Source organism: Podarcis muralis, chromosome 1 (assembly GCF_964188315.1).
Source record: "Podarcis muralis chromosome 1, rPodMur119.hap1.1, whole genome shotgun sequence".
Lineage (NCBI taxonomy): Eukaryota > Metazoa > Chordata > Lepidosauria > Squamata > Lacertidae > Podarcis > Podarcis muralis.
Genome location: NC_135655.1, coordinates 86,387,019 through 86,410,708, shown reverse-complemented (window position 1 = coordinate 86,410,708; position 23,690 = coordinate 86,387,019).

Genomic DNA, 23,690 nt, shown 5'->3' with positions numbered 1-23,690 from the left:
AAGGACACTATAAGTGCACAATACATCTCATGTAAAACCTGCATGACAGTATACACGGCTTCAGAATGGTGTTCTGTGATAATGTAGGCCTCATCCTGAAGCCAGGCAGAGTGAAAACATGCTGCCTGCAGAAAGGGAAAAAAATAAATAGATAAATTGGTAGCCAGCAGCAGCCAGAGCACCAGGGAGTGCAATGGCTTCAGGTCAGCTTGCTCACCTGTTGGCCCCTTGCTCTACTCCCAACCTACAAAATGGCAGACATCATGGCTGTCTCCTATCCTAAGGCTGAGAATCGACACATCTCTGAATGTGAGCTGCTGGGGAGCTACAGCAGGAGAGAGCTATTGGACCAGACAAATATGTGGACCAATTCAGCAATGCCCTTCTTAGCTTCTTTATTTTAGCAGGGAATCCCGCAAACGGGTGTCAGACATCATGATTCAGGGTTGGATCAGGCCTGCCTCACATTTTATATAAAGGGAAGCTTCCCAAACAATCTGTTTCTGTGAACCTGAGGCACTTCACTCTTGCAGTTAATCACATTATGATATGGTTTTTTTTGTTTGTTTGTTGTTTGGTCTTTCTCCCTTTTAATTGCTCACCCATCTGTGTATTGCTTTATAACGTATCCCTTCAGGGGAACCTCCCCAGCTGCAAGATGAACTGTCATGGCAGTTTTCAGAGTTGCCAGCTTTTATAATTTTGTCATGAGCCTCAACATGTCTGAAGGTTTGTTTGGGGTTTTTTGTCTCTCCCCCCCCCCCCCCCCCCCGCTTTCTTAAAACTCCTTGGAGAATGAATATTTGCCTTCTCCAACTTCTCCGAAGGTAAGATTATATGGGGGTGGGGAGTAGGTGAGTTCAGCGATAACTGATCTAAAAACCACAGACGTAGCCAATCTAAATTGTGCTATGATTATTAATCTGAGCTCATGATGTTGACATGGATCCAGCAGATTGGTTGAGATTTACCTGGGATAAGTAAAAATACTGAACCCGAGGGCCTAAAAAAAGGCTTCTAAGTAGCATCACTTGCAGGGTTGCCTTAGAGCAGCTGTTACCCCATATCCGAGGAAGTGTGCTGTATCCTGGGCCAGTTCTGCTGCCATCAGGTGACGGCAACAGGTCCAACCAAGAAGAGCTCTTTGCTTGCCAGCCTGGGAACTAGCTCTTCCAATGGGAATTTTCCAGCACCACCATCTTCAGCCCAGTGTGGTGGACAGTGTGTAGAGGCAGCAGGGTGTAGTGGTTAGAGTGTTGGACTAGGACCTGGGAGGCAATTGACTCAGCTAGATTGGCACAGAAAAAGTGTGTTATATGTGTTGTACAGGCGATCTAACACTGTGACACCAGATGGCACTGTGGAGTCCTGTCTTTCCCTACCAGATTTCCCTATATGAGTTTGTAACTCATACGTAACTGAATCACTCTTTAGACGTGTCTAGATCTAGCCCAGGGTTCAAATCCCCACTCGGCCATGAAGTTCTCTGGGCGAATATGGGCCAGTCACCTGTTCGCAGCCCAGTCTACCCCACAAGGCTGTTGTGAATATGAAATGGGGAGAAGTGTGCATGCAGCCTTGAACTCCTTGAAGGAAAGGTGGGATATAAATGCAATTAGTAGTAGCAGTAAATTAGATCACAGCCTGAGTGCTTAAATTTTATTCCATAGGCCACTTCAGAATCCCTGGATGGGAAATAGTCTAGAATTGATCTAACAAAACAAATAAATGACTGCTTGTTTTATTTATATTATTATATTATATTGGTCTCTTGTATAATGATTGGCCGCACCTTCTCGCTGCTCTCTTTAAAAGTTTGTCTTTGTCCTGGGTACATTCAGTGCCCCAGTGTGGAACTCAGAGACAAAGAGAACTTCTTTTCCATATCCTGACAAGAGTCACAGACACATTATTATTTTCTCCTCCATCCCCCAAGTTTGCTTTAAATCCCAACTTGCAGTCCCTTGAGGTTTACTTAATCGTGAATGGATGTTAGAAATCTCTGATTGGTTTTGCTGGGAGCTTGGTTTTTTGCCAGTGCTGTGGAATCAAATGAAAATTACCTTATTTGGCATTTATGGCCTATTTTCCCTTCCTTTCAGGCTGTCCCCCAACCCTCTCCCCGCTTTCCCCTTGATGTGATCATTAAGCACCACCTATAAGGTAGAGATACTCTTATTAAGCCTTCAGAGCCCGTCCTCGCCCCTCGGTTTACCTTAAAAAGATTGGGAAAGAATGCTTTAAAAGAGGGAAGCTGGGGTCCATTTATTAAACTCCTCCAAGCAGTGTTATGATGCTCTTTAACCTTTCACTGCAGATGTATAACATTGCCAAGCCATCAACCTGGAAATGTTGAGCTTTGTGTGTACATTAACGCATGGACAGATAAATACCAGATCCTTAGGAGAAATGTCTGTGTCAGCATTTCTTTTCTCTTTCATTTAACATTCGCTACTAATACTAGCTCGTTTAACTCTTTCACTCCTGTACCAGTCACTCATTCCTGCTCTTCATGTGTGCTAATCTTCTGGAACACAAATAATTGTGCTTCTTTCAAGCCACTCCAAAGCCAGTGCAGCCATTAGGCGGGGTGAGGTCACCGCCTCAGGTGGCAGAAGCCCCAAGGCAGTGCCCTCACAGGATCCCTGCCTGCCCCGCTGCCTGCCCCACCAGTGGAAAAGCAGCACCAGCATCAGTGCTGACTTCAGGTGAAAACTCGCTGAATAACATGAGATCTCCCCCCAAATCAGCAATATCTCACTCAAAATTGACACTAATGCCAGTGCCACTTCCCTGCCTCTGGTGGAGGTGGCTATAGGGAAAGGTGGCACTTCCCATTTTGTCTCAAGCAGCAAAATGGGACGCACTGCCCTGGGCCACATTCAAAGGATACAGTGTTCCTTTAGAACAGCGGTTCTTAACCTGTGAGTCCCCAGATGTTGTGGACTACAACTCCCATCATCCCTGAGCTCTGGCCTTGCTAGCTAGGGGTGATGGGAGTTGTAGTTCAACAACATCTGGGGACCCACAGGTTGAGAAAGGCTGCTTTAGAAGGAAGTGGTCCCACTTGGATGGCTTTAGGGAAATAGACAAATTTGTGGAGGCTGAGGCAGCCAGTGGCTGCCAGCCATGATGGCTTTGCTCTACCTTCCGTTTTAGAGGTTGTATGCCCCTGAATATCAGTTTCTGGAAATTGCAGGTGGGGAAAGTGCTTTAGTGTCCATGATCTGCTTGTAAAAAAGGTGAAAGGGTAAAGGAACCCTGGGTGGTTAAATCCAGTCAAAGGCAACTATGGGGTTGTGGCGCTCATCTCAGGCTGAGGAAGCCGACGTTTGTCCACAGACAACTTTCCAGGTCATGTGGCCAGCATGACTAAACCACTTCTGGCACAACAGGACAGAAGCCGGAGTGCACAGAAACTCTGCTTACCTTCCCACCACAGCGGTACCTATTTATCTACTTGCACTCATGTGCTTTTGAACTGCTAGGTTGGCAGGAGCTGGGACAGAGCAATGGGAGCTCACTCCATCGCAGGGATTCGAACTGCCAAACTTTTGATTGGCAAGCCCAAGAGGCTAAGTGGTTTAGTCCACAGCGCCACCCGTACAAGCAAGCAAGGCTGCTTGTAGCTTTACATGGGCGTCTGGTTGCCCCCTGTGACAACACAGTGCTGGACTAGATCAATCTTTGACTTAATCCAACAGAGTTCTTCTAAAGCTCCTAAGTTTCTTTGATTCTGTGCAAGGGCACCCTACCCACTCCTCTTCCATACCACTTTCCTATTCTGTGGTTGTCCTTGCCAGAAAAGGCACACAACCCACTATTCACTACAACTATCAAAAAAGCCATGTATTTCAGACCTATCAAGTTTGACGGACAAGTGAGGAAGAAGGATGTATTTGGAATGGAGCAGTGGTGGAAAAGAAGGAGGCGGTGGCAAGGCATCGTTCCTTTCCTCCAGAATTTCTTCCTCTTCTGGTTTTGGTTTCCGAGTAGCCTTGGAAACATCATATCCCCCTCACCTCACCACTGTCCTTTAACTTCTTTCAGAACAACAGCAGAGATGGGGAACCTGCCTCTTGAGATGTTGCTGGACTCTCAGTTCCCATCATGGCCAATAAATAGGGGGATGATGGGAACTGTAGTGCTGCAATATCCAGAGGACCACAAGTTCTCCATCACTGCTCTGTGGTGTCCCTTATGGTGCTGTCTAGAACAGCCAGTGTCAGGTGAAGTGGGGAAGAGGGCAGGTTTTGTCTCCCCCACAACCTTATCTACAAGTACAATGCTCTCCTTTTCTCTTTATGAGTCAGTGTCAGGTCCTCCTGTATGTGAGGAGAAGTAAAGGACTTTGGTCTGGCACCATCCCGAGTTCTGCTTTTTGTCCAGGCTAGAATGTGACATTGAACACCAAAAGAGAGGAACAAAATGTTGGAAAGCATCATTAGTATATAGAGAGATAACATTCTTTTGTTTTCTTTTTATCAAATATATCTTTATTTCATTTTGTTCCATAAGGGGGGGGGGGGACAGCTTCAGACCTCAAAAAAAGTCCCACAGCAGAAGAAAAACAATTAAACAAAAACAATACAATACAAAAGTAAACAAAGTGGTGGAGCTACAGATATTTAGCAGCACATTCAATATGGGAGGAAGCACCTCAAAGCTAAAATCGTAAAATGTGCAAATATTATATGAGAGAAAACAAGAATCACGAATGATCACTGTCCTGAAAAAAGTATCTCTGAAAGCTGTACTGTGAGTTTGGAGGTTGAATGTTCCCTTCCGATCTCAATCTTTTCCAAAAGACAATAATATACTTAGGTCTGCTTTTTCTGTGTATGCAAGGGACATTAATTAATTAACCGGGACATCTGCTTAATTGAGACATTTCCTGTAGCAGCAAGGAGAGAGGGGGTACAAATTAACTCTAATAATATTTAATGGCTGCTTAAATGGATCACCTGGAACTGATTATCTGTGACATGAACACAGCTGTCTGGTCTTTGTGCCTTCCATTTGTCTTTGAATACACGTGAGTAGGAAATAGGTCTATAAAGGATGTTAAATGGTGGTTTTTTAAAAAAGTACGTATGCCTACGTAGCTTAGTGGAGGATGCTCTGCATGCAAAAGGCCCCTCTTTCAATCCCTGTCATTTCCATGTAGGACTGGGAGAGACCCACATCTGAAATCCTGAAGAGCTTCCTCCATTCAGTGTAGACAGAGCTAATTGGACCCGTAGTCCGAAGTTCAAGGCAGTTTCTCCTATCCAAGAGGTTCCTACAAAGCAAAGAAGATTCCTCATACCTCGGGTTAAGTACTTAATTCGTTCTGGAGGTCCGTTCTTAACCTGAAACTATTCTTAACCTGAAGCACCACTTTACCTAATGGGGCCTCCTGCTGTTGCCGCGCCGCCAGAGCACGATTTCTGTTCTCATCCTGAAGCAAAGTTCTTAACCCGAGGTACTATTTCTGGGTTAGCGGAGTCTGTAATCTGAAGCGTATGTAACCCGAGGTACCACTGTACTGTTCTGGGCCCTTTCTTATGTGGGTGTGTTTCTGCTGGCTTACATAAGTTAGCGGTAGGAACTCCTCATTGCACCATTACTTGCAACCCACTGTCAATTTCATGCCCTCATTCTCTATATGATGAATGTAAGAACAAAGCAATTTAAAACAATAAGGAGCTCTTGGAGGATCTGGTGTAAAAGAACACTGTGCGCAAAAGCACTTTTGGGGGGGCTTCAATCTCATGGAGGTGGGGATTTGGGTCCATTTCAGGCAGAAAAATGTCTTGGGAGAGTGCTGGGGTCCACTTCTCCTTGCAATTTTTTCTCTCTGGAGCAATTATCCTTCTCTGAGGAGTTGGTGTGGCTCTCATGCCCGTTCCTGAGCCACTAACGATGCCAGGTGCACAATAATTGGCCAGACATGCATGGCCTGTTGTATCTTGTTGCTTAATTATCCCGATCACCTCCTTTCAGCTGTCTTCTAGTATACATCATCTGATGATGACACTCTTTTTTATTTCATTTATTTTTCCCCCACAGAGACCTGAGGCAACTCCCTCTTCACCCCGCTATATGAAATGTAGGATTAGGCTGAGGACAGCTCCCAGCACTGGTGCAAAGGGAATGCATCTTCCCCTTGCTTCTGAGCTTTCCCCATGGCACAAGAAACTTTTGATGAGTCAAGGAAAAGGATGCAGAAGATGAAGGGGCAGTTCTGTGGCCCACGTTGGAGTTGGCCTACCATTCCTTACTTTGATCAGAAGGTTTAGCAAGAGGATTCTGCCAGGGGGGGGGGTAGTGGGATGAAGCTCTTTAGATATGCCCTGTTTGTCTGCCCAAAAATGCCACAGAAGCTTTCGCAGTGTGTGCCTGATTCTGACACATCACCCCTCTAACCGTGAATTCATTTGGTGAGTGCTAATAGGGCTGGAATCATAATGGGGCCCCTGAGAAACAAGAGGGAGGTATCAGTGTATTTGGGACAGCCACAACTACAAACGAGTTTTGCAAAAGTTTTTTTTAAAAAAAATCCCAAAGGGCCAAAAGCAAGAAAGCCAGTCCATTGAGCATTGAGCATGCTTAGGAGACACGAAATGTAGAATGACATTTGGAAAAGGAAAATGGAACATTCACTGGGGCGGGTGAAAACTGGTTGCCCTGCTTGGCTGGCTAGCACTTTAAACAGGAGCACATCTTTTCAGAAGACAGATACAGCCAAACCTCAGTTCCTTAACGCCTCCGTTATCATACGTTTCGGCACCCGAACATCGAAAACCCAGAAAATCGGACGCGGCTTCTGCTTGAGTGCAAGAAGCTCTTGCAACCAATCAGAAGCCATGCCTCAGTTGTCGAATGTTTCAGAAGATGAACGGTCTTCTGGAATGGATTATTTTTGAGAACCGAGGTTTGACTTGTAGACTGCAATATTTTGTTGCAAATCCCCTTTGTTCCCAATGAAAGGCAGCCTAGGAAGTAGGAGCAACACCCTTTATATCAGGGGCGGGAAACCTTTTCACTCTTTATCTGGCCCTACCCATGGGCCAAATTTGACAGGTGGATAGGGAAACCTCCCTGTCAATTGCATGGCATTAAAACACCGCATGATCGAGAGTAAAGTTGTCCTGCATACCTGTCAAAATCCCTTCTGCATTTTTTTCTGGGAACAGGCGTGCGCCAAAGGCAGAATTGAATCCCACTCTCAGTGTCACCTAATTGACAGATGGGAAATGGCTGTGTGGGTGAAATTGGACTCCCTGGCAGAACAAGAAATGTGTGTGTACACACACACACACACACACACACACACACATATTTACTGCAGAAACAATCTAACCTCAGTTTGCAAAACACTTTCATGGCATTTTAAGACTCTGCAGACTGGGTCTTCCATTATGCTGGAAAGAAAGAAAAACAATTGATTCTTTTTCTGTTCTAGAATTATTGCATGCTGCCCTTCTCTTATCCTCTTCCACACTGGATGTTGTAATTAATTTTCATTTTGCTTAACATCTGGATAGTCCTGGTTTGAGCTTTGCTGATTGCTGCAAGTCACCTTGATTAGATATGGGGGGAAGCAGGATAGAGAGATATTCAGCATCAGTAAAAAGTACAACAAATTATGTTCAAAAATTTGCAATTTAAAAGCCTGGGGGAAAGGACTTCATCTGGCATCCAAAAGACCACAAAGATTGTGTCAGGCAAGCTTCTCTGAGGACAGCATTCCACTACTGGCATTCCACCACCAAATAGGCCCTTTTCTCATGGGCTGACTTCTCCTAGTGAAGAGCCTCTGAAGATTATGTTAATCGACCCTGGGAATGGAATGGAATGGACTGTAAGGCAGTGCAGTGCATTGTATAGTCAAAATAAATGGTGAGGAAGCCTAACCTTCCTCATGGCAGACAAACACTTGGAGCTATGTTGGCAGCCTCTGAAATAAGACGGGAGCTGGGCAGGGCTTCTATACCCACTGCTATAAAAATCTTTAGTCAGGCCTTTTGCCGAACATAAAAGTTTCTCTCAGTAATTCCCTTCACCTACCCCAGTGTCTTGTGGTCGAACTAATAGCAACCTACAGCTAGAATCAGTTGAGGAACAGCTTTTTGTGGATTTCATTTGCACTTAGTATGTCTGTGGTTTGAATATTTTTCTTATTTCAGGAGGAAAAGGTAGCAGAAATACTAGCTTTCCAAGCTGCCAAAGGTTTGTTTCTCTTTGTTGACCTTCTGTTAGGTTTGGAAGCTTATTAGAGCAAGACAGTCAAAACACAGACAGGAAACAACGTGCAATGTTGTCCAACTAGAGTATTGATTACCTCCCTGTGATTTTCATGTTAAAGAGACATTGTCAGATCAAATTCAGTCCAAACTCTGGATTTTTCTTTCCTTTTTAAATAAAATAAAATAATGACCCTTGGTTTAATGGGTATATTTCTGTTCCTCCTTCCTTCATTCCAAAATTTCCAAAGCAAACATTCCAAGGTCGCTTTGGAGATTCAACCAGACTTGGGTTCTCTCATAATATTTAACATGCTTTTGTGGGATCTGAAAACAGCCTACCAAACCTGATATTCTTTACAATAAGAGAGAAAGAAAGAAAGAAAGAAAGAAAGAAAGAAAGAAAGAAAGAAAGAAAGAAAGAAAGATGAAACCAATGATATATCTTCTGCAATGTCAACTGCAGAAAATGGTATATTTCAGTGCTGGGGGAACACCTGTGCTACTCACTGGCCCAGAATGCTCCAGGACATCACTGGGGAATTTTGCATCAAATTCATTCATTTCTGTAACTCCCATTCATTTTTATTTCCCCTTGCTTCCACAGGGAGACCTAGGTAGTCTTCTGTTTCTGAATGGACGATTTCCAAATCAGTAAAAAAACAAATGCCATTATAAAGAATGAGTAACACAATGAATGACATTTTAAACAATGAAAACAAATGGAGTCCAGTAATTCAATAAGCAATAAATAAATAAATTATCGCACATATCTAGTATGTAATATACTCATTCTATGGAGTAATGGATGACGCATCAAACTTTGCCCATTATCTATCTTGTGCATTAAAAAGGTAAAGGTACCCCTGCCCATACGGGCCAGTCGTGTCCAACTCTAGGGTTGTGCATCCATCTCACTTAAGAGGCCGGGGGCCAGCGCTGTCCGGAGACACTTCCGGGTCACGTGGCCAGCGTGACATCACTGCTCTGGCAAGCCAGAGCCGCACACGGAAACGCCGTTTACCTTCCCGCTAGTAAGCGGTCCCTATTTATCTACTTGCACCCAGGGGTGCTTTCGAACTGCTAGGTTGGCAGGCACTGGGACCGAGCGATGGGAGCGCACCCCGCCGCGGGGATTCGAACCGCCGACCTTTCGATCGGCAAGTCCTAGGCACTGAGGCTTTTACCCACAGCGCCACCCACGTCCCTCATTACAAGGAGCTAAAAAGAAATGAATATTCCATTACACTAGAGGGCCCTGAGAACATTGGGCTTTGTTTTCCCCTTTTCATCTGAACTCAGTGTATACACATGCTAGGAAAAAAGATGCAAAGGTTTCTCATATATAGCAACTTAAAGCTTTGCAGATTTTGAAATGGTGAGGGCATTCTGTTTACAAGCTAATTGCAATTGGTAAGAAAGAATTGAGTGCTGCTCCTGAATCACAACGTGCCCACAACTTCATTGATCTGTATAGGCATTATCCAATCTATCATGAATTCAGCAAAGATGAGGGGGCAGAGAGAGAAGGCCATCTTTCAAGCACTGCCTCTCCCCATATAAATCGACCCAGACTCTGTGTTCATCATCTGAGGCCCTTATTTGTGTGCCTCCTCCATGTGAGGTCCGGAAGGTGGCAACATGAGAACGGGGCTTTTCTGCAGTGGCTCTCTATTTGTGGAATGCTCTCCCCAGAGAGGTTCACCTGGCGCCTTCATTATATATATTTTAGGTACCAGCCGAAAATGTTCCTGGCTGATTAATATTCTAGAGCCTTTTAAATGTGTTTGTGAAGGAGAGGGGGTTGTTGTTTTGTTGTTTCTGTTTTAACTATTTATTTGTGCTTTTACCTTGTATTTTTACCTTGTGAATCGCCCTGCGATCTTTTGATGAAGGATAGTATATAAATCTATAGTATATAAAGGACACAGGTGGCGCTGCGTGTTAAACCACTGAGCCTAGGACTTGCTGATCAGAAGGTTGGCAGTTTGAATCCCCGCGACGGGGTGAGCTCCCGTTGCTCGGTCCCAGCTCCTGCCCACCTAGCAGTTTGAAAGCACGTCAAAGTGCAAGTAGATAAATAGGTACTGCTCTGGCGGGAAGGTAAATGGTGTTTCCGTGCACTGCTCTGGTTCACCAGAAGCAGCTTAGTCATGCTGGCCACATGACCTGGAAGCTGTACGCCGGCTCCCTCGGCCAATAAAGCGAGATGAGCGCCGCAACCCCAGAGTCGGTCACGACTGGACCTAACGGTCAGGCGTCCCTTTACCTTTTAGTATATAAATCTAATAAATAAAATGGAACAAAATCTTTCTTCTCCCTATCTAGCTGAGGTAGTGGTCTGGCTTGCTGTGCTTCTTTAAGCAATTTGATTGTGTTTGCTCCTTCCATCTGTAGCAGAACCCTTCCTTTGGACATACAGTTAAGTGAGGCACAGGCCTTTTCTCCAGTAGCTGCTGAATTAGTTGGTCCCTACTCTGTCCCATGATGTCAATAGCTACAGTGGAAACTTCCCACACAAATGTCTTGAGACCAGTTGTGTGGAAATGTGAGGGGATCCATGGTCCTGGGCCCAGAATTCTGAGGGGGTACAACCTGGCACCGCCACAACAGGCTCCCTCACCAAGGCCATGTGGCTGCTGCGTTCCAGAGTCACAACTCCACATCTCTTTTGCAATGTTTAGCTTCATTCTCCTTTTGGCTAATTTCATCAACATCAGAATTTTGTGAGATTCCAAACCCACATTTGTTCTTGTGAGATCTTTGCACCCAAATCCCCCGTCATATCAGCTACTGTTCATATACGGATTGATTATTGCTTGATTAATTCAATCCTGAAACCAATGTAAGGCCATATTTTCAATATCAGAGGAAGACTAACCTTTTTTAAAAATAATAAGAATAATAATAATCCACCCAGGGACTGGACAAAAGGATGGTGTGAAGTTGTTTTTCTGAACTTTGTAAACTGTTGGATAAGATTGGAACAGGTGACCTAGGGGTGAATGTTCCATATCCTATTACCAGTCTCTGGAGCCGCAGAGTCCCCACTGAGGAAGTTTTCCATTTAAATTCTCCCCATCCACCCCACCAGGACTTCCTCCTCCTCCTCTCTCTAGTTCATGTTCCGTGTGACTAGAAATTGGAACCATTAAAAAGGGAAGCTCTGAATGAAAAAAGAGGAGCCAGAGTTTATTTTGTTTTCTCTGAGAGAAGATCCGGTCACTGACCATCCTTAGAAAACTGACTCCAAAGTTTCCTTTAGAGAGTTCCAAGTTGGAAGGGGCTCTCTTGTGCTGAGCTATGCTCAGATGAGAGAGGAAGGCTTGTTAATGGTTTCAAGCACCATGACACTATATCTAAGGCACTACATCAACATCTAAGAGTGGGTCTATAGTTGGGCCAAGCCGAGACATTCTCTTGCTTTGGAGCAGATCACAACAGGTGACATTTCAGCAACATTGGGGGGGGGGGAGAAAATGCTCTCATTCAGTTCAAGCTTATGTTGCAATGAATGAATTTTGCAGAGTGCCACTTGAGCCCAAGCTGAATTGCACACTTAATTCTGGGAGGAAGCTAGAAATAATTATCAGTTTCTTGTCAGTTTCCGGCTGGGATCATATATCAAAGACATAAGATGTATATCAACATCAAACGCCAAATGGATATGGGCCCAAAATTTGTGGATTTCAGGTATGCCTGAAGCTGCTAAGGGAACTATTTTCCCAGCAACTCTTTCCAGAGGGGAAACGCTGTAAATAAGAATAGCTGGTTGGGGAATCTGCATGCATATTGCATTATGTTTTAGTATGGGTCATATGATACTGAGATTTTAACATCCCCCTTCAACATTGCCACAAAGTGACCTATCCCACTGGTGGCAGCCCATTGCTCCAAGGTGAGCTGCCTTCTCTGTAGGAAGGTCATTGTAAGTGCACCAAGTCAGGGACAGGAGTTTGTCCTCAGCGTGATCGACATTGACAATACAAGTATATTCACAGGTAGGTTTATGGTTTTTGTTGACTGTTCTGTAAAATGCTACATGTCAGAGGATCGGCCATTTGGCCTGTCATTCTGTGGGCATGAATTTAACCCTAGAAATACCTAGGATCCAATGATCTCACTATTCTATTTGAAAGCTCCACATTAGAGATTGGGAAACTGTGGACCTCTAGGTGTTGTCCAGCTCCCATCATCCTTGACAATGAGAACATCTGGGAGGCTGCAGGATCCTTAACCCCGTCCTATATTCACCTTGCTTCCTGAAGTCTTTGTAGCTAAAGTTTGCCTAGCAAGAAAAGAGCAAAAGAAACCAGTTTGAACGGGCTTTGTTTTTGTGAGGCAATAGTAAGAGGTTAGCAATGTATAAGTGATATGTTATCTAATAAATCCCTGTAAAGGCATGTAGCATCAAGAAGTTACTGCTTTCGTGCTTTAGTTATTATCTTTTTTAAAAATCTATCGTTGCTATTATTTCAGCTTTGAGAACATGCAGGCAGTGTGCCATGAGCCATAAAACCACCACCTCCAATGCGTTAATTTTTGATGGGGAACGATTAAAAAAAAAAAAAAAAACCAAGAGGAAGATTGTAGCATTTGACTGCTATCCAGAAGGCCTTGAATAGAGCTTGGCATTTGGCATCCGTTAATTAAGCGGCAAGAGAAGCATCTTAAAAATTGCAGAGGGATAATAGAAACAAGGCTGGGGTAGGAGTGGTAACAGGGAGGAGGCAGTACGTAAACATAAAAAGATGCCTGCTAGATCAGGCCAAAGGCTCCATCTAACGCAGCATCCTGCTCTCACATGGCCAAACAGATGACTATGGGAAGCCCACAAGCAGGAACTGAAGCAACAGCCAGGGATTCTCAGCAATTGGCATTCAGAGGCACACTGCTTCTGACCATAGACTGAAGAAAGCACACCAAATATCTGGGTCTTAGAAGAGGTCTACAATGAGTTTACTAGGAGTTTTGATTTGTTATGCTCTTCCATGGTGAGCTTTTGGGATAAGTAAGTTCCAAGTCACGGTTGGCATCCCTAAGGAGATGCAGGGGAGGAGTGGATCCATTCCTGATTTCCCCCTGGCCTTTTGTATATATTTTGAATGCCCACTTATTTGCTATCCAACCAGTACCATGTGAGAGGCTACATGCCTTTCCACTTTGTCTTAATTGACGGTTAATTGCATCTTAAGTGCTGTAAAATCCTTATGTTTGGCACATATGAAAAAATTGTTTTGCTTCATTTGGAAACTAAAGCTAATGATGGGCGGATGCCACTCAGCTCTCCCTCGAACTCCATTAAAGCATTTTTTGTTTTCATTTAACTTTCCCGGAGAAAACTTGAAATGCCCTCATACTACTTTAATTCCAGTGCAGGCCCTCCCTGCCTTAGCAATTATGTGTACCATTCAGAATCATAACTTCAGGATGTATCAAGATCACTTAATGTTGATTAGCTTATGTACAAAATAGTATACCAAGGAGGTTTAGGAATCTACATTATGTATATGTGGCATATGGCTGTCTAATATAGAGGGGTTGTAGCCAATTATTTTTTACTCAGAGTAAACCCAGGGAAATTAATGAACTTTTGTTAGTCATGGCCTTAATTTTAATGGGTCCACTCTGAATCTGATATACTTTGAAGATTTCAGGGCATTTGTTTTGGTGAATTCAAGATTCTAGCCCTTAAGATAAAGGTAAAGGGACCCCTGACCATTAGGTCCAGTCGTGACCAACTCTGGGGTTGCGTGCTCATCTTGCTCTATAGGCCGAGGGAGCCGACGTTTGTCCGCAGACAGCTTCCGGGTCATGTGGCCAGCATGACCAAGCTGCTTCTGGTGAACCAGAGCAGCACACGGAAACGCTGTTTACCTTCCTGCCGGAGCGGTACCTATTTATCTACTTGCACTTTGACATGCTTTTGAACTGCTAGGTTAGCAGGAGCAGGGACCGAGCAACGGGAGCTCACCCCGTCGTGGGGATTCGAACCGCTGACCTTCTGATCGGCAAGTCCTAGGCTCTGTGGTTTAACCCACAGCACCACCCGTGTCCCAAGCCCTTAAGATAGTGGGGAATAAAACCTGAAACTCAGGGCCTGTTTCTGCTAAAAACAGCCCAGAAAACAGATGTATTCAGATACTGTTCAGGAAGGCCAAACGCCTTTGCTCATCTGCCAAACTTCTTTGCTCATCAGCCATTTAGGGAAGGCTGTCAATGTTCCTTCCAGACCATATGTGATCATTTCTTAGGAGCAACTAAAAGGCTTGTTACTGTGAGGTATGAAAAGTAAGCAGAACTCTTGTCCTTAAAACACATTGCCACTTCCTTCACCCCAACCAGTGCTTTTTTCTGGGGGTACTCAAGGTACACAGTACCTGCACCTCTTTTCTTTTTCTTTTTTATCTAGAAGAAAAGCACTGACCCCATCCCTTTCAATTTGCTCTTTAACGTTTTGATGTGCAGGTCTTTGAAACTGACTGAGAAGTCTCTCCACCCTCCTGCTTCCCAATATGGAACTCCTGGCTTCCTTGCATGGCCCTGCTCCATCTTCACCAGCTGCTGCTCCCCTTACAGCATCCACATTTGTCCTTTCTCAAGACCCCTTGAATCCCAAGTTTCCTTCTCCACACCACAGTTAGATCTAAGGCAGAACAGCGAGTGTGGAACACTTAAGATTTCACCCAGTAGAGGGGAGTGTCTCACATATGGTGCATGCAAGTTAGCTAATTAAATCATCTGAGCAGCTTTAGGCACTGCCGTCGCCAGGTGGAAACAGCATTTTGCCACCCCTTCCTTTAACACCATTACCTTTTCATCTCCATCAGAAGTGCTCAGGGCAAAATACCCCAGCTGTGCAGCAATTTAAATGAATGGAGGACCAACAAGGAACCTAACCGGCTTAGGCAACTCCAAGCAGCATATCCATCTGGACCTTGGAGATTTGCTGCTTGTCTTCAAGCCATGACTGCATCAAATTCCCAGCTTCAACCGATCGCAAATCCCTTTGCAATCCTCTTCGATCATTGTTTTTCTACTTTCCAGACAAGCATGGCAATTTTCCCCTTGGCCAGGAGTATGTTCTTCAGCACAAACCTATTGGGACTATCAGTTATCTGAGAGATCCATTGTAAGTTACCTTCTCTAAAGGGTAGAGGCAATGCCATTTGCTACCAGCTCACCCAGCTCTTTACCATTTGGCTCTCCAAATGTTCTTGGGCCATAGTTACCATAGACCCCCAGCCAGTAAGGTCAATGTTCAGGGCTGGGAAGAGTTGTGGTCCAGCAACATCTGGAGGGCCACAGGTTCTCCATCCCCTATGCTGGCTAGCTTCTCCAGCCCATTTTCTAGATTATATTGCCTCTGAATTTATCCACTTAGGGAATTCAGGCTGGGATCAGCTGTTCTGTCAAATTGGCATATTGTTACTAATATGTTGTCAGTATTGCCAAAACGACGATGCTTTCGTCACATCTGCTGAACACTCATCCAGGAAGCTTTCAGTGTTTTAAACATTTTTTTTTTCTCATCAAAGCAACAAGCATTCTGGATTTTTTGCCGCATATTTATCCCCATAATAGTTTACCTCTTCATGCCTAACCAGTCCTGCAATCTCACCCATTTGTGTGATTGTGATCATTTCTTGCCTAATGTTTGTGGGTTCCATTGCACTTCATAGACCAAGCTTCCTCAACCTCGGCCGTCCAGATGTTTTTGGCCTACAACTGCCATGATCCCTAGCAGGACCAGTGGTCAGGGATGATGGGAACTGTAGTCTCAAAATGTCTGGAGGGCCGAGGTTGAGGACGCTTGTCATAGACCAAAAAAATTGGATGTTCAAGAACAGTTAAGCATTTACATAACGTTAACACTATCGAGTCTATGATGCATTGTGACTTAGAGTAAAAACACATGTGAAACATCATCTGGGGTTGAATAATTAAGAAGCCTACATGGAACCAGATGGAGGATCCACTGCTTAGTACTAGGACAACCTCAATTTGAAAAGAATATCTCCTCTGTTCTTTGCTCTTTGGTTCAACTCTAACTCTGATTTCTGGTCACCAACCATTTATTGTTCCTCTCTTTCTCATGCAAGAATTGGGAAAAGCACACTTAGCAGGCCCAGACCATTCTGGCTCCTTCCCAGCTTGTGGGAAGTTGATTCTCCTAGAATCATTGGATGAACTGTGGTGTTCTTGATAGTTGTATTATGCGTGTGTGACCTTATTGTAACCCAGAACAATCCTATCTTAGAATCCAATCCCTTGCACCTTAGTTCTTATTTTATCTGCTGTTATTTGTTTGTATCTTCCCTGAGTGTTTGTTTTAGTTTGTTTGTTAGTTATTAGATAGGTCACTTCTATTCACCCCACCCCACTCTGACCCTTGTTGCGTTTGATTTAAATTCAGTATTACATATTTGTAGGTCTGTGTGTCTCTGATCAATCTTTTCTGCCTTTAGTGGTGTGATGGCCTGGGATTCCGAGTCTGAGAGCGATCCGGAGGAATCCCAGCCGGCACAGGAGTCCCCGCCTCCAGGGCCGGCTGAACTGGGGCAAGGCCTAGATGCTGAGGAAACTCAAGAGCAGGCACCAGGTGAAATCATTCAGGCCCCAGAGGTGCTGGAAGGCCTCTCCTGATCTGCAGAGGCTTAGGGCAGAGAGGTGAAGGGAGCTGGTGTCTCCCAGGAGGAGTGCTCGCCTTAAGGCCAAGAGAGGCGGGGCTTCTGGGGGCCGGGACCGCCCCCGGCCTTAGAAGAAGATAAAGGTCAGGCAGCCCGGTCCCAGGTTGCGGGAGCAACGTCGTTGTGGAGTACCTGTTTCTGACTCTCCGGTGTTCCGGTTCCTCGCCTGGATTCCTGCTTCTGCCCTACCAGTGTTCCTGTTCCTCGCCTGGCTTCCTGCTTCTGCCCTACCATCGTTCCTGTTACCCCGCCCGGCTCCCTGTCTCGGACCTCGCGTCTCATCTAGTGATCATCTACCCTGCTAGAGACTCTGGACTGATCTTGGCCTTAAGGCGAGCACTCCTCCTGGGAGATACCAGCTCCCTTCGCCTCTCTGCCCTAAGCCTCTGCAGATCAGGAGAGGCCGAAGGGTTACTGGGCCCCGGGGAAGGCTCACCTGTAGCCACTGAGTCTTCCAGCACCTCTGGGGCCTGAATGATTTCACCTGGTGCCTGCTCTTGAGTTTCCTCAGCATCTAGGCCTTGCCCCAGTTCAGCCGGCCCTGGAGGCGGGGACTCCTGTGCCGGCTGGGATTCCTCCGGATCGCTCTCAGACTCGGAATCCCAGGCCATCACAAGTGGTATAGTTGCGCGCGAGCATTATGTTAGTGTACACTTTCAAATTTCAGTGAAATATTGCCCACTCCACCAAGGATGGAACAAGATCAGTTCTCCCCCATCCCGAATCATGGGATACGTCTTTCTGAGATCTGAGTCTTCATTACCTTCAGAAGGGGCTAGTATACCTGAAAATTCCATCCATTTCTGCCAAAATAAAACTTTTTTTACATACTCCTTATATTCAATGGGGAAAGTATTTGAAGTTTTTGGAAACCGCAACACAGCTTCATCTCACATCTGAAGTGAAGTGAGTCTTGTCCAAAGTGGCCCAAAGTGAAACAGACCCATATCTGAAGCACTGAAGTAAGTGCCAAAGTGACCTTTCCTATGCACATTTTTAGTACATTTTTAGCAACGGGCCATGAGATAATGGATTTTTTGCCCAGTACACTGTTCTTTGTGTGCCTGTTTCTCCTTTTCTGAGAAATAAATACTAGGTCAATCTTAATTCTATTAGTAATTTCTTGGTTGTTTTTCATTGCAATTGCTTGTCCTAGGGGAAGGGACTGGAGACAACATATTTTTTAGCTCCTAACAAAACAATCAATTAATTTCCAGCCCTCTGAAACTCCTATTGATCTCAGACTTTGTAATTTTTTAATCTTTTCTTTTTCTCTTTGTGCTCTGGATGAATACATCAGAGGGCCAAAGTTGAGGCATGTTCAAGGTATATTTCTAGAAAGGTGATTATCCTATTTAAAATTTCATTCTGTTACTGGATAGTAATTACATGTCTTCTACCAACAGTCCTTTGAAGTGTTTTCCAAAATTGTACGCAAGCCACAATACGTAAGCATCATGCAAGGAAGCAAGAAAAGAAGAATGTGGGATGGAATTCAGTCTTTTGTCATTCCTGTGTCTACCTTGACTTCTACCACAAGGAATGAAATATTGAAGGGAAACATCCACATTGTTTTTCTTTAAAAAATCACATATACCTGAGAAATGTAGGAAGTTGCCTTATACCGAGTCAGACCTTTGGTTCATCTAACTCAATATTGCCTGCTCTGACTGGCAGTGACTCTCCAGGGTTTCAGACTGCAGACATTCCCTGCCCTACACAGAGATGCCTAGGATTGAACCTGGGACCTTCTGCATGCAGAGCACATGTCCTTCCACTGAGCTACCAACCTTCCCGAACATTGATAAGCCTGATAGTTGAGATTTGTTTGGACTGCAACCAATACTTGAATCCACAGAGATTGTTTTTTACTCAGCACTGAGGACAAAACATGGTTGCTTATTGTGTCACAGTTATACCCCAAATGTTTCTTATTTCTGCCTGGACGTACCCTATTGTATCACACAGAAACTCAGGACAACACTAAAGAGGGTGCAAGTGTGGACACTGCAGTTAATTTGAAAATCAATATAGACTCTTCCCCTAATCCAAATTGTTAGAACTGAATACAGTGGTACCTTGGGTTAAGTACTTAATTCGTTCCGGAGGTCCGTTCTTAACCTGAAGCACCACTTTAGCTAATGGGGCCTCCTGCTGCCGCCACGCCGCTGGAGCACTATTTCTGTTCTCTTTTTTTAAAAAAAGATTTTTATTAAAGTTTTCAAAATATTACAAAAAGGAAAAAAGAAAAAGAAAAAATACAAAATAAAAACAGTTAAAAACAATTCAATCTTTCCGTGTCTTATCTTTCATTCGCTTGTTCCCCAAACCTCCTCACACCTCCCTTTTTTGTATCCCGTTCAATTGGTTGGTTCAGCAAATCCTTTCCCTCTTTATTTTTATCCTAATCTTTAATCTTAATATATTATAACTTTAGATTATCCCCTGTTAACAATCCATTTTTACACATCTTTATAACATTACTGCTGAAAACCACTTAACTTCAATCCAACATCATTCTAACATTCATTAATTTTGCAGTATTTCTGTAAATAATCTTTAAATTTCTTCCAATCTTCTTTCACCGACTCTTCTCCCTGGTCTCGGATTCTGCCGGTCATTTCCACCAGTTCCATATAGTCCATCACCTTCATCTGCCATTCTTCCAGGGTGGGTAGATCTTGTGTCTTCCAATACTTTGCAATAAGTATTCTTGCTGCTGTTGTGGCATACATAAAGAAAGTTCTATCCTTCTTTGGCACCAATTGGCCGACCATGCCCAGGAGAAAGGCCTCTGGTTTCTTCAGGAAGGTATATTTAAATACCTTTTTCATTTCATTATATATCATCTCCCAGAAAGCCTTAATCCTTGAGCACGTCCACCAAAGGTGAAAAAATGTACCTTCAGTTTCTTTACATTTCCAACATTTATTATCGGGCAAATGATAGATTTTTGCAAGCTTGACTGGTGTCATGTACCACCTGTATATCATTTTCATAATATTCTCTCTTAAGACACTACATGCCGTAAACTTCATACCTGTGGTCCATAACTTTCTGTTCTCATCCTGAAGAAAAGTTCTTAACCCAAGGTACTATTTCTGGGTTAGCGGAGTCTGTAACCTGAAGCGTATGTAACCTGAAGCGTATGTAACCCGAGGTACCACTGTAGTAGGAAGTTACTGCTGACAGTAGGAAGTAAACAGCCTCGGTCCAGAATACATGAAGGAACGTCTCCACCCCCATTGTTCCTCCCAGACACTGAGGTCCAGTGCCAAGAGACTTCTGGGAGTTCCCTCGCTGCAAGAAGCCAAGTTACAGGGAACCAGGCAGAGGGTCTTCTCGGCAGTGGCACCCGCCCTGTGGAATGCCCTCCCAGCAGATGTCAAAGAGAAAAGCAACTACCAGACTTTTAGAAGACATCTGAAGGCAGCCCTATTTAGGGAAGCTTTTAATGTTTGATGCATTACTGTATTTTAATATTTTGTTGGAAGCTGCCCAGAGTGGCTGGGGAAACCCAGCCAGATGGGTGGGGTATAAATAATAAATTATTATAATTATCATCGTTATTATCATCATTATTATGACAAGTAGTGCAGCAACCACACACAAACATAACATAAAGCACCTGCTGTTTTAACCAACGATGCTTCCAAATTGTAAGGGAAAGTGATATTTAGAGAGACAGTAGAAGCTATAACTCCCATCTGACTTCACTCCCCAGATTGAGAGCTTCCTGGTTCTTTGATTGTCAGCAATGTAGGCACTGCCCCACCAAACTAAGTCTGTTCTCAGTCCCCCCTCCTCACACACCTGCCTCCCTTCCTACCTGCAACCAGCCCCCCACCCCGGGGGGGGGGGCACTGCCTTTCTGCTTCTTCCAGCTTAGTCTCAGCATTGTCCTTGTAGAACTCAGCCAGAAGGAGGATGGAGAGTAAACAGAGAGAATTGGCTCTGCAAGTCATCAGCTGTGGCCCCACCTATCGTTGGGCTCCCTGCCTCCTCCCTACCAGGCCCAATGGACACCAGCCACAAATGGCTGAGAGGAGGTGGCAGACTGGAATATACCACTTGGGATTTCAGGTAAAGCGATACACTGCTTTTGAATTAGCAATCAATAGTGGCATTCCTCATTTCTGTATTCCAAACTGGTACAAAACATTCTGCTATCTCATTCTGTCCCATGTGAAATTGCTCCCTGCTTGTAGAAAAACAGCATATTGGGGGGAAGGTTCTAGAATTCAGCATTTTGCCTGCTTTACTGGTTCCACTGACTGCTCTCCTTCTCCTTTTTCTTGTCACGGCTTACACCCTGGGAGAGGACACATGACCAGGCAGCAACAGCAGAAAATGAAGAGAAGCACAATGAGGGAGGCTTTGGGGCTTAGTAGTTTAGGCCCCTGCTGGTGTAGGGGCAGGTTCCCTATAAAGCTGACTTCCAATGCCAGCCCTAGCAACACATCTCCTGAACATAGTGCTCTGTGCATCATGGGAGCAGTAGTCCAAGACATCTGGAGGAACCACACTGGAGAAAGCTAGTATAGCATGCCACAAAAAGTCCACTGTGGCAAGATAGCCTCCATTTGGAAATTATATACATATGAAACAACCAAATATTTAAAAGGAAAATGCCATTACATGTGGCTTAAGACTTGAGCAAAGGGAAAAGAAATGTTATACAGTCGTACCTTAGAAGTCAAATGGAATCTGTTCCAGAAGTCTGTTTGACTTCTAAAACATTCAGAAATGAAACCGTGGCTTCTGATTGGCTGCAGGAAGCTCCTGCAGCAAATTGGAAGCTGCAGAATCTGTGCCAGAAGTTCGGCTTCCGAAAATCATTCAAAAACTGGAACGTTCACTTCCGAGTTTCGATTGTACAGAAGCCGATTTGTTTAGGAGCCAAGGCATTTGAGATCCAAGGTACAGCTAATCATATATAATCATATATACACTTTCCTGGGAGTAACTTCCGCTTAATTCAATGGTACTTCCTTCTGAGTAGACATGTATAGGATTGTACTGCATGCTAGTGCTTTGTATCTGTCATTTCTTTATTTTCAATCTGTACTTTTGTTCAATATGGGGGTGGAATCCATTTTCAAAAAGGACACCTGAAATTGGTTTCTTCATCAACAACAGAGAGAAAGATTAAAGTGGACATTCTAAGTGCATATTATTAATCACTGCCCAAATGTATATTAACCAATAGCGTTCCTTTTACCTGGAACAATAATTAGGTTAGGGAGAAATAACAAATTGACTCAGGAGCTGGGATGCGTCCAGAACTGCCCCTGCAGGAGATCAGGACTATGTGGGGATGTGCGAAGCTGGAATATGAAATAACATGTGGTCAGACCTGTCCTAGGCTTGTGCAATTGTTGCCAAGATGAAATGAAATCATTATTTTTATTTATTACACTTGTATCCAGGATGGAAAGATTTAAATCAAGGCCATTTTAATCCCTGATTTAAATAACAAAGTGGGGGAAAAGTCTGGTTTAAATCCTTAATTTATGTCATCATCATTACCCCCATTTTGAAATATATTTCCTGGATAAGCTTTCAAACTAACTGGTTGCTGTGATTAATAATTAAAGCAAATTGTTTTGCAGCTTGGCGAAGCCTTTGTACAACCTAGGAACATGATCCAAAGCCTTCGCCCAGGCAGCCCTTGAGTCCTTTTGTACTGTAGAATTACATCTGCTTGGAGAAAAGCTGTGCTCTCAGTAGGACTTACTTCCTGGTCAATGCGCGCCATAATAGGCTGTAAGTGCCCAGAGCTTTCCAGAGGGAAGTACAAGCAACAGGGCCAAATCAAATCATAGCACCATAGAGTTATAGAGTTGGAAGGGACCTCGCAGGGCATCTAGTCCAACTCCTCACAGTGTAGGAATCTCAACACACACAGTCCCATAGTATTTCTTCATGAGATAGGAAGTAAATGTCTCAACTATTTATCACCAGGCCAGACCAGTTGGGCACAGGGCACCATTGGAAATATGGTGACTATCTGGCATGCTATCCAGAAGGAAAGGCTTTAGCAAGGGCACCACTTTAATGGGAATGCAAAAGGGCGGAGGTTCAGCTTGCTGTGGTGGCTCCATTTAGGACAAATGTGTCACACGAGGGCTGGGTTTGCATGGAAGAATTTGGAGCAGAAAGAATTTTAACAAGGATTATCCACATACACAGGTAAGGAAACCGTGTTCTGCAAGTCTGAGCTTTGTCTGCCCCATAAACTCTTCTGGCATTCTCTCTCCCTCTCTCTTCTGGTATGTATATCTCTGTATGCAGATATGTAGGTAGGTAGATTAATAGATACACAGATACACACAGATACATGCACATACTGTGTGTAACACACCATGCACATATACTGTATATAATAAATTTTTAAAATGCTATCAAGATGCAATCACAGAACATATGTATGTTGTATTTGTTTTAGGAATGTAATTCTATTATTGATTTTATGCTGCCCAGTGTCATTACCACTCATATAGGGACACGGATGGTGCTGTGGTCTAAACCACTGAGCCTCTTGGGCTTGCCGATCAGAAGGTCAGCGGTTTGAATTCCCACAGTGGAGTGAACTCCCATTGCTCTGTCCCAGCTCCTGCCAACCTTGCAGTTTGAAAGCATGCCAGTGAAAGTAGATAAATAGGTACCACTGCGGCAGGAAGGTAAATGGCGTTTCTGTGCGCTCTGGTTTCCGTCTCGGTGTCCCGTTGCACCAGAAGCGGTTTAGTCATGCTGGCCACATGATCTGGAA